Consider the following 8,959-nt stretch of genomic DNA (forward strand, 5'->3'; position numbering starts at 1 on the left):
GCCAAATACAACCTTGAGCCTATCCCACCAGAATTTTGAGAACATCTCAAGAAAAGACTTACTGCATTGAATATTAACAACAGAAGACCTGATGAGCTTTGGCAGGACATCGAGAACACCAAACATGAAGAAAGTAAAAGGTCATTAAAAGGCAGACAAAAAATAAAAGATCAAAGTGGATCACAGAAGAGGCTCTGCAACTTGATCTTAATCATCGAGTCGCTAAAGCAAGTGGAAGAATGTACGAAGCCAAAGAGAGTAATACAAAACTTCAAAGGGTAACTGGAGAAAAGTCAAATATTCTCATGACATATGCAAAGACCTAGAATTAGAAAATCAAAAAGGAAGAGCATATTCAGCATATCGTAATCTGAAAGAACTTAAGAGCAGTGTCGAGTCCTCCGTTGCAATATTGAAATTCCTGGGGATCATAAAACGTGAGCCTTCAATCATATCAAGACGAGCTGTGCAATTACTATCACCATTAATATCAGAACATTTTCTTCTCCTGCTCATTGTTGTTAACTCTCCATTCCCCTTTCTTTTCCCCTGCCATGCCCTGAGGTAATTTTCCCCCAACAGTTTTATTGGCATACAATGAACATATCACACAATTCAATAGTTCAATCACATCAAGGAGAGTTGTAAAACATCCCACAATCCATTGTAGAACATGTTCTCCATTTACGTACTCATCGTAATTACCTCCCCATTTCCCTGCAGCCTCCTCTGCTACCCCCATAATCCAGTTACTGTCAAGTTAGTAGAAATTAACAAACTGACTTCTGATGTTATATGAACCAGTCATGGTTTAATATCCAAGAGTCTCTGACTAAAGCAATAAGTTTTTATAAAATAATAACAAAATAAAAATGGATAAAAACCTCAATTGAACAGAAAGGAGAACGCACTAAAACTACAACAAATTTAAACAAATCATAAGGGAGATCAAATGATAGGATGTTAAATTTTAACCTGACTGCATCTATAGCAAACCACATCTTCAGCAATCTGCTTTCCAGTGCATTTCTGCACGATAGTAAGGCTATTCACATCTCTGGTCCATCGTCAGAGGGGTACAGTAGTTACATAATTTCAATTTCATGTCAACTTCAAGATATGAAAGTGTAGGTGGGGAGTCTAGCCTGCCAATCAGGCTGTGGCCTGGTGATTACTCCTTGTGGGCGTAGCCTTCTCATAAGGAGAGTCTTGGGAGCCTTCTCTCTCTCTCTCTCTCTCTCTCTCTCTCTCTCTCTCTCTCTCTCTCTCTCTCTCTGCCTTCACCTTCATTTTAACAAGTAATGCTGAGACCTGCTTGAGCCCTAAAGACGTGTCCACCGCCATTAGACTTCACACCCACTGTCAGGTGATGTTCTTGCATTCTGCATCATTGCATGTGGCTTCATGAGTCTAAAGAGGGACATGTGGACTAGTTTCAGACATATGGGCTTCAGTTGGACTGGGCTGGGATGTTTTATTGCTGCATAATAACTTCTTATATATAAAGTTATCTCTTCCACATACATGAGTGTCCATAGAGTTGTTTCTCTAGTCAACCTGGACTAACACATCATAGTACCTAGGGAGTGGGGCACTAGAGAACCAAATCATGAAGACGGAGAGAGGATGCTTGTTTGACTTCTGCTTTATGGTAGTTTTTCTTTGGATAGCTGGTGGTCAGATAAAATCGCACAGCTTACTTGATTGTTTTCTGGAAAGAATATGGGAAGTAAAGGTTTTGATTCTTTACTTTGTTGTTTTTGGTTATTGCTGTTTGAAATGGTAAAAAATGAATAAGATAAAGATAAATTTGGAGCTCAGGGATCAAGATGACCTCTTGAACTCTGGGACCATATTACATGGTCAAAATGTCTGACAGAACCCTCCTACCCTCACCCCCCACACACCCTGGCTTGATACAGGCTAAGGCTTAAGGCCATCTTGCATATGAATGGGATAGTTCATATAAGGATTGAATTTGACTATTTTGGCAATTGAGTTTAAGATATGGCTCTACGAGGATGATATTGATTTCTTCTATTTTATTCATATAACTATTGGGAAATATCAACATAGGGAGTTTGTAAGACCACTGCTGTTAACCATTAAATTATATATTTAAATGGGTATAGGATGAGCCTGCAAAAAGAGCTCTGAAGAGATAAGCCCCACCTAATGCCTTGAATGATCAGTACAATTGCATTTGAAAAATACTTGCTGAGAGACCTGTTGACAGACAGAAGAAATAAAAAGGAGCATTTTGGCTTTTTGAATTGTGATGTAGAGGTTTCTGTGTGAAACTAGAAAAAAATCATGAACCATAAAGGAACTCTCCTCTTTTTGAACGTTAAAGAGAACGTACGGACAGCCTGCAATGTTTGTTAGGTGACCACCTGGATCCACTTGTTGAGTGGAAATGGTAGAAACACAGCAATAAAGACATGGGTAGAGACTGGAAACTGACACCTGTGGACCTGGTTCACAGGGACTAGAGGAAAAGATAACCATGGGTTGACTGGTCTGACGTTTAAAGAGCTGTGTGGAACCCAAGCCTATGGTATGACTTAGCCCAAGGGGGCTAAGGTTGCTGACAATTTGTGACAGGGCCCTTGGTTGAAAGGTGAGGCAGCCAATGGGCACACTGGTGAGGCTAAGAAAGGCAGCCCACATTGAGTTGACCAGAACCTGACCAGACAAAGAGGAGACTTTTGAGCCTGTGAATTGCTGCTTATTGCTGCTCACTTCATGGATGGCCTGTCCTGATTTGACTTCGCTTCTGGAGGCGGACTCACAAGGTTCCAACTGGAAAGAAGATTGCTCACATCAAAGAGCATGCTTTTCTCCTCAGAGGACTGGGTTGATAAAGTGTACAGCATAGAAATTTGATTCCCCAAATGGGGAGGATGAAGGCATGAAGTGGCTGGCTTTCAAACTTTCATGGTTGGGGGACTATGTTTAAACAATTATAGGATTATGGTGTAGGTGTTTACATAACTGCAATTGTTAACCATAAAATATTTTGTTTTGTTTGCTTATAGAGTATTATGTTTAAATGCATTTTAGTTTTATCCTTTGATACACAAATGTGATTTTACTGTTGTCTTTGTCTTTAAACTTATGTATGGCTAAGGAGTTGGATAAAAGTGTCGAGTTGGGTAGGGGTGGTCTCTGGCAGTTATTTCATGTGAACTTGAAGATATAAAAGTATAGGGGTTGAGTCTAGACTATCAATCAGGTTGAAGCCTATGATGCCTCCTTGTGGGTGTGGCCTTCTCATAACGAGGATCCTAGGAACCACCCCTCTCTTTCTCTGCCTTCACCTTCCTGTTGATGAGGCACACTGAGATCTGCATGAGCCCTGAAGATGTGTCCACCACCACTAGTTCCACAAGACTTTGCACCCACTGGCTGGTAATGTTCCTGCGTTCTGCTTCATTGCATGTGGCTGCATGCGTCTGCATGCAGGTACTTATGGACTTGAGTTTGACTGGACTGAGATGTTTTATTGATGTATAGTTATCTTTTATATAAAATTCTTTCTTACACATATATGAGTGTCCCTGGATTTATTTCTCTAGTCAACACAGCCTAACGCAAGGGGATTCAGCAGGGTCTTAATCCATTTTCATTTTTCCTCCCCGTGACTTTTGTTTTTAATGACACCTGGTGGTGTATTGTTAGGCTGCAATGCAAATGGTCAATTGTAGAAAACCACCCGCAGCTCCGCCGGAGACTGACTGGACTTTTTAATCCCCATTTATAGTCTAGGAAACCTTCAGGGGCCCCTGAGTCCGCACTGACTTGATGACAGTATATTTTTAGTTTTTTAAAACTGAAGCAGCTTTAAAATGGGTCAAGGGTGAAAGTGAATGATAAGATTCTACATTTTGGCCTATCTACGGGTTCCATACTTGACTTGACAATGCTCTCTGTCTGACAACAACGGTATTCCCATCCCTCAACTATGATCAGAGGGGGTTCTCCTGAGACTCCATCCATGTGTGCACCTTGTAAATCGATTGTGGGTTTCCACTGTCATCCATAACCTTCTGCAAACCAGGTGTTCACAATTTGAGCTCTCATGCCATTCCCTCTTTAAGATTTGATATGTCATTTACAACCCTCGTCTCACACAGGCTGATGTGCCTCTTCCATGTGGACTTAGTTTATGCCTCATTTAGATGGCTGTTTGTTTGAATACAAGCCTTTAAGACCCCAAATGAGATTCTTCCTGCTAGCCATGCACCATCTAGTTTCTTAACCACACTCTGCTGCAGCACTCCTATCTTCAGCGATCACTTCTAGAGCATCAAGCAGGACCATGTCATAGGAACTCATTTTAATTGGTGCAAAATTAAGTGCAAGTCCAAAATCCATTCATGCACCTATGACTTGTAGATGCTTCTGATTCACCTTAAAGACACCCTTGCCATTATATGTTAGAGAGTATTATCAATCATCCACTTGGGGCATCACTTCCACTGCCATCAAATCAATGCTGCCCCTGTGAGTCTCTGAGCCTGCAAATCTTCATCGTTCCCCTGTTGAATCCTTTCTTGCATTAAAATAAGAGAAATAAGAACTCAGTGCATTTACTGAGAAATTTGTCTTATAGACAGTTATAAACACACTTATAGACAGTTCTCATTCATAATCCAAGAATTATCTGTGTTCAGTGGTTTCAAAATAATTTACTTTCCATAAGGAAAAAAGGTAATATTGAATCCTTTCTAATACCTTTTCCAAACATACCTTCTACATGAATTAATGACTAGATGTTAAATGCATATAGTTTAAATTATAAACATATATAGCTTAGGGAAAATGGTAGGGAGGGGATATATAGCATTAAAGTGAAGAAGATTTCTTACACAAGACATAAAAAGGCGGAAATGATAAGTAATATTATGGAATAATTTAAAATATAGAACATTCTACCAAGAAAGAAATTATAAATAGAAATGAAAAGATAAGCAATGCCATAGAAGATATTTATAATCCACATAACAGAAAAAGATGAGTAGGCAGATTAAAAATAAACCCTTTCTGATCAATATTGAGAAGAAAACAAATAAATCAATGCATACTATTATACTGAACAAGTCACAGAAAAGGAAAAGGAAAGTGGGTGCTGTAACGTATAGAGATGTGGTAAATCTCATTAGTATTCTAGAATGTGCAAATGAAATAATGAAACATTACTTCTTCTCATAAGAAGAATAATGTTTAAGATCTCAATAAAAGTGTGAAAAAATCGGAGTTCTTATACATGATGAAATGCATCTCTTATCTACCAATAAGTCCAAGATGGGGTTTAGAGCTGAGACTTAACTGTGGGTAAGGAACACAATTTCAGGGTAGAAAACATCAAAGATTGATGGTATTGTAACATGAAGTAATAATTAAATACTAAAAATTATTATTTGAATTTGTTAATATCAGATTTACATAAAGCCTTTAAAAAGGTCAATCTTAATTTCCATACTTGTCTAACCATGTCATACTTGTCACCGTACTTTCAATACTTAATTTCCATACTTTTCTAACCATGTCATACTTGTCACCATCAGTCTTTGAGAAGCACTTCCCTATATTACCTAGATATCTAGTTACTATGGACTACCAAAAGAATGATCAGGTAAGTATTGGAAGAAACACAGCCAGAATATTCCTTAGAAGACTGCCTTTCCTGGAAAAATAAGATTAGCCTTGCTTTTGGGAGCTTTTTCAAGGTGCTCCAGAAATGGGCCACATTTGCTTAAATGTGGTATCTCTTGGGTGGGAAAAATCCAGCGCGTTGGCAAACTTGCTGCTGTGATATCAGCAAAGCTTCAAGGGTTGCACAAGTTCATGTATAATCAATTGAGTGACTTCAGGGACCATGTTGTCATCATGAACACAAAACACTTCACAAAATCTGGAGACAAGTGGGAACAAAAACTCTACTCCTCTCATACTGGCTTTCTGGGTGAGTTTAAACCATTAATAGCTACTCAACTCCATCAAAAGGATCCAGTGGCAATCATTAAACTAACTATTTATGGTTACGCTGCCAAAAATCTTCATGGAAGAACTATGATGCCAAGCTGACATCTTTTTCCAGATTAGGATATTCTGAAAATTTTTAGTGGAAGAGCTTTCTCAACCATGACGAGTACCCACCACATATCCATGAATACACATAAGAAGAAAATGATACTTTACTGAGAATGTGATCACCGTCTGGAGATTATTGACTGTAAGAGGGCAGAAATTGCTGGGGGGGGGGGGAATAAAGAAATGGTTGAAACCAATTCCTAAGGAGTTTCTCCAAACTTGAGAGACCAAGTGAAACAATGGCAGCATTTTGACAAGTAACTTCTGACTGTTGATGGCAATTGTGGGGAAAGGTCAGGCAGATACACTCCTTTAGCAGAAAATTTCAGTAAAATATGATTATTTTACCGAATTATTTTATGCCATTTAGTTTGACTACTATAAACAATCACATTAAAATTTTTATTTTCTTTAAAAGAAAAGAAGTGACTTTGACTCACTTTGTACATCTCATCAGAAATGTTCTAATACTAGAAGAGGTGATCATGTATAGTAGTGAATGAAAATTAAATTGGCCCTGAATGACATGAAATGGAAAAACAGTGGGTGCAAACATACTAATGATTATCAAGATGGTACAATATCAGGCAATGCATCCTTCAGTTATATAAAAGGGTATTACAAGTCCCGACAACTCAAGAAAGCTCGCACCATCCCTAGATTAATCTTTTATTTACATGTGTAAATGAGAGTATGCTTATCCATTGTTTGTTTAAAACCAATGTTCTAAAGACGCTATAAGAATAGCTAACTCAATTGTTATTCTTCTTAAGTACCATTGTGTTAGTCTGTTTTAGAGAAACAAATCCAGAGACACTCATATGTCTATAAGAAAGAGCTTTATATCAAAGAGTGATCATATATTGAGAAGGCATCTCAACCCATTCCAGATCAAGTCCATAAATCCAATATTAACCTATATGTCTGATACCAGTCTATACATTCCTCTTCAGACTCACGCAGCACATGCAATGACACCAAATGCAGGAAGGTCACAGCCCGTGGGTGGAAAGTCTTGTGGATCCAGTGGTGGCATAAGTATCTCAGCGCTGGCGTGAGTCTCCACATGATTTCTTCAGTTCCAGGATTCTGGCTACATCTATGTGTCTCGATGTGGCTTGTCAACTGGAATGTCTCCCAAGGAGAATGTGTGTCCTGCCTCCAGAGAGGGAGTCAGGAGTTCCCAGAATCCTCAGGAGAAGGCCATGCCCACACAGAAGCCTCATTGACTATGACCTGATTGACAGGCTAGACTCCACCCCTAAGTTGACCGGAGATTATGTAACTGCCACAACGATCAAGTCAGTTCCAACTCATTGTGACCATATGTACAACAGACTGAAACACCACCTGTTCTTGTGCCATATTAAATTGTTCTTAGGCTTGAGCTCCTCGATGCAGCCACGGTGTCAATCCAGCTTGTTGAAGATCTTCCTCTCTGTCTCTGACCTGAGACTTTACCAAGCATGATGTCCTTCTACAGGAAAATGTCTCTTCTGACAACAAGTCAAACGTATGTGAAACAATGTCTCCCCATTTGCCTCGATGAAGCATTTTGGCTGTATTGCATCTAAGACCTGTTTGCTCACAATAATTCATATGCATTGATTCTTTTTCGGTCTTCCCTATTCCATGTCCAACTTTCACATATACTCATGTAATAAACTAGTTGACAATTAAAAGAATGGACTGCATATATACATCGTAAAAATTTTAAAAAGATGGATGTGGCGAGAGATCTATTTGTCTTAAGAGATCAAAGCAAGCTGCACGATACCTGTGGCACCATTTACACGGTGGCTGTAACAATGGCCTTAGACATAAGAGCAACTGTGAGGATGGCACAGGACAGGACAGAATTCACTCTGATGACCACAGGGCCACTATGAATTGGAACCAACTCAAGGGCACCAAATAACAGCAACAAGTGGCAATGGACTGCTAACCGAAGGGTGGCAGTTCAAACGCACGTCCTTCTAAAGGAGAAGTATGTCAACTCCTGTACAGATTCATAGTCTCACAAACCACATAGAGGATTGCTCTGTGTGAGAGTCAAAATGATGACAGCAGATTCCACTGTATATTTGGGTTATGGCCATAGATAGATGATAGATAGATAGATAGATAGATAGATAGATAGATAGATAGATAGATAGATATACAAAATAATTCAAACATCCTTTTATGATTGTAATATGTAGCAAAAAAAGAAAATAATTAGGGCAAAGAATGTACAGATGTACTTTATACAATTGATGTATGGATTGTGATAGGAGTTGTATGAGCCCCTAATAAAATGTTAAAAAAAAAAGAAATTAAACATCCAGAAAATAATGAAGGCAACATATGTACAAATATACTTGATATGGATTGTTATAAGAACTGTAAGAGCCCCATGAAAATGATCTTTTAATAAAAAAGTATAAATCATTATATCTTCATATCTAAAAAAATATGTAGCAAAGGTGGAAAATGACTAGATATACAAAAATTCATGATAGGTTTTACCTCAAGGAAAAGAAGAAAGAGGAAGGACATAGAAATGAACACAGGGGACGTCTGCTACATCTGGTAGATATTTTTCAAAGTGTTATATATAGATTTTTCCAGTTTATATATGCAGATATATGCATACTCATATATAACAAGGCTTCAAATCCTTCAATGGGGAAAAAACTCAATTATCTTTTAGTTCTATGTTTCCACAAACTTGAAGCCCCCTCATACACACATGTATATACAAATGCGAGTGTATAGATATAGTTATGGAAATACAACCCCAAACCAATCTCTCTTATGGTTGTCCAGTGATATAATATTCAAATATGGGACATATGTGACACAGAAACCTAAAAAGGTTTGT

General features: G+C 38.4%; 1 pseudogene; it reads left to right on the top strand.

The window, feature by feature from the left end:
- Window positions 1-5,614: 5,614 nt before the first annotated feature.
- On the top strand, window positions 5,615-6,236 carry LOC142431716 (large ribosomal subunit protein uL13m pseudogene; annotated as a pseudogene).
- Window positions 6,237-8,959: the final 2,723 nt, after the last annotated feature.

The sequence above is a fragment of the Tenrec ecaudatus genome, chromosome 18 (assembly GCF_050624435.1).
Source record: "Tenrec ecaudatus isolate mTenEca1 chromosome 18, mTenEca1.hap1, whole genome shotgun sequence".
NCBI classification, from domain to species: domain Eukaryota; kingdom Metazoa; phylum Chordata; class Mammalia; order Afrosoricida; family Tenrecidae; genus Tenrec; species Tenrec ecaudatus.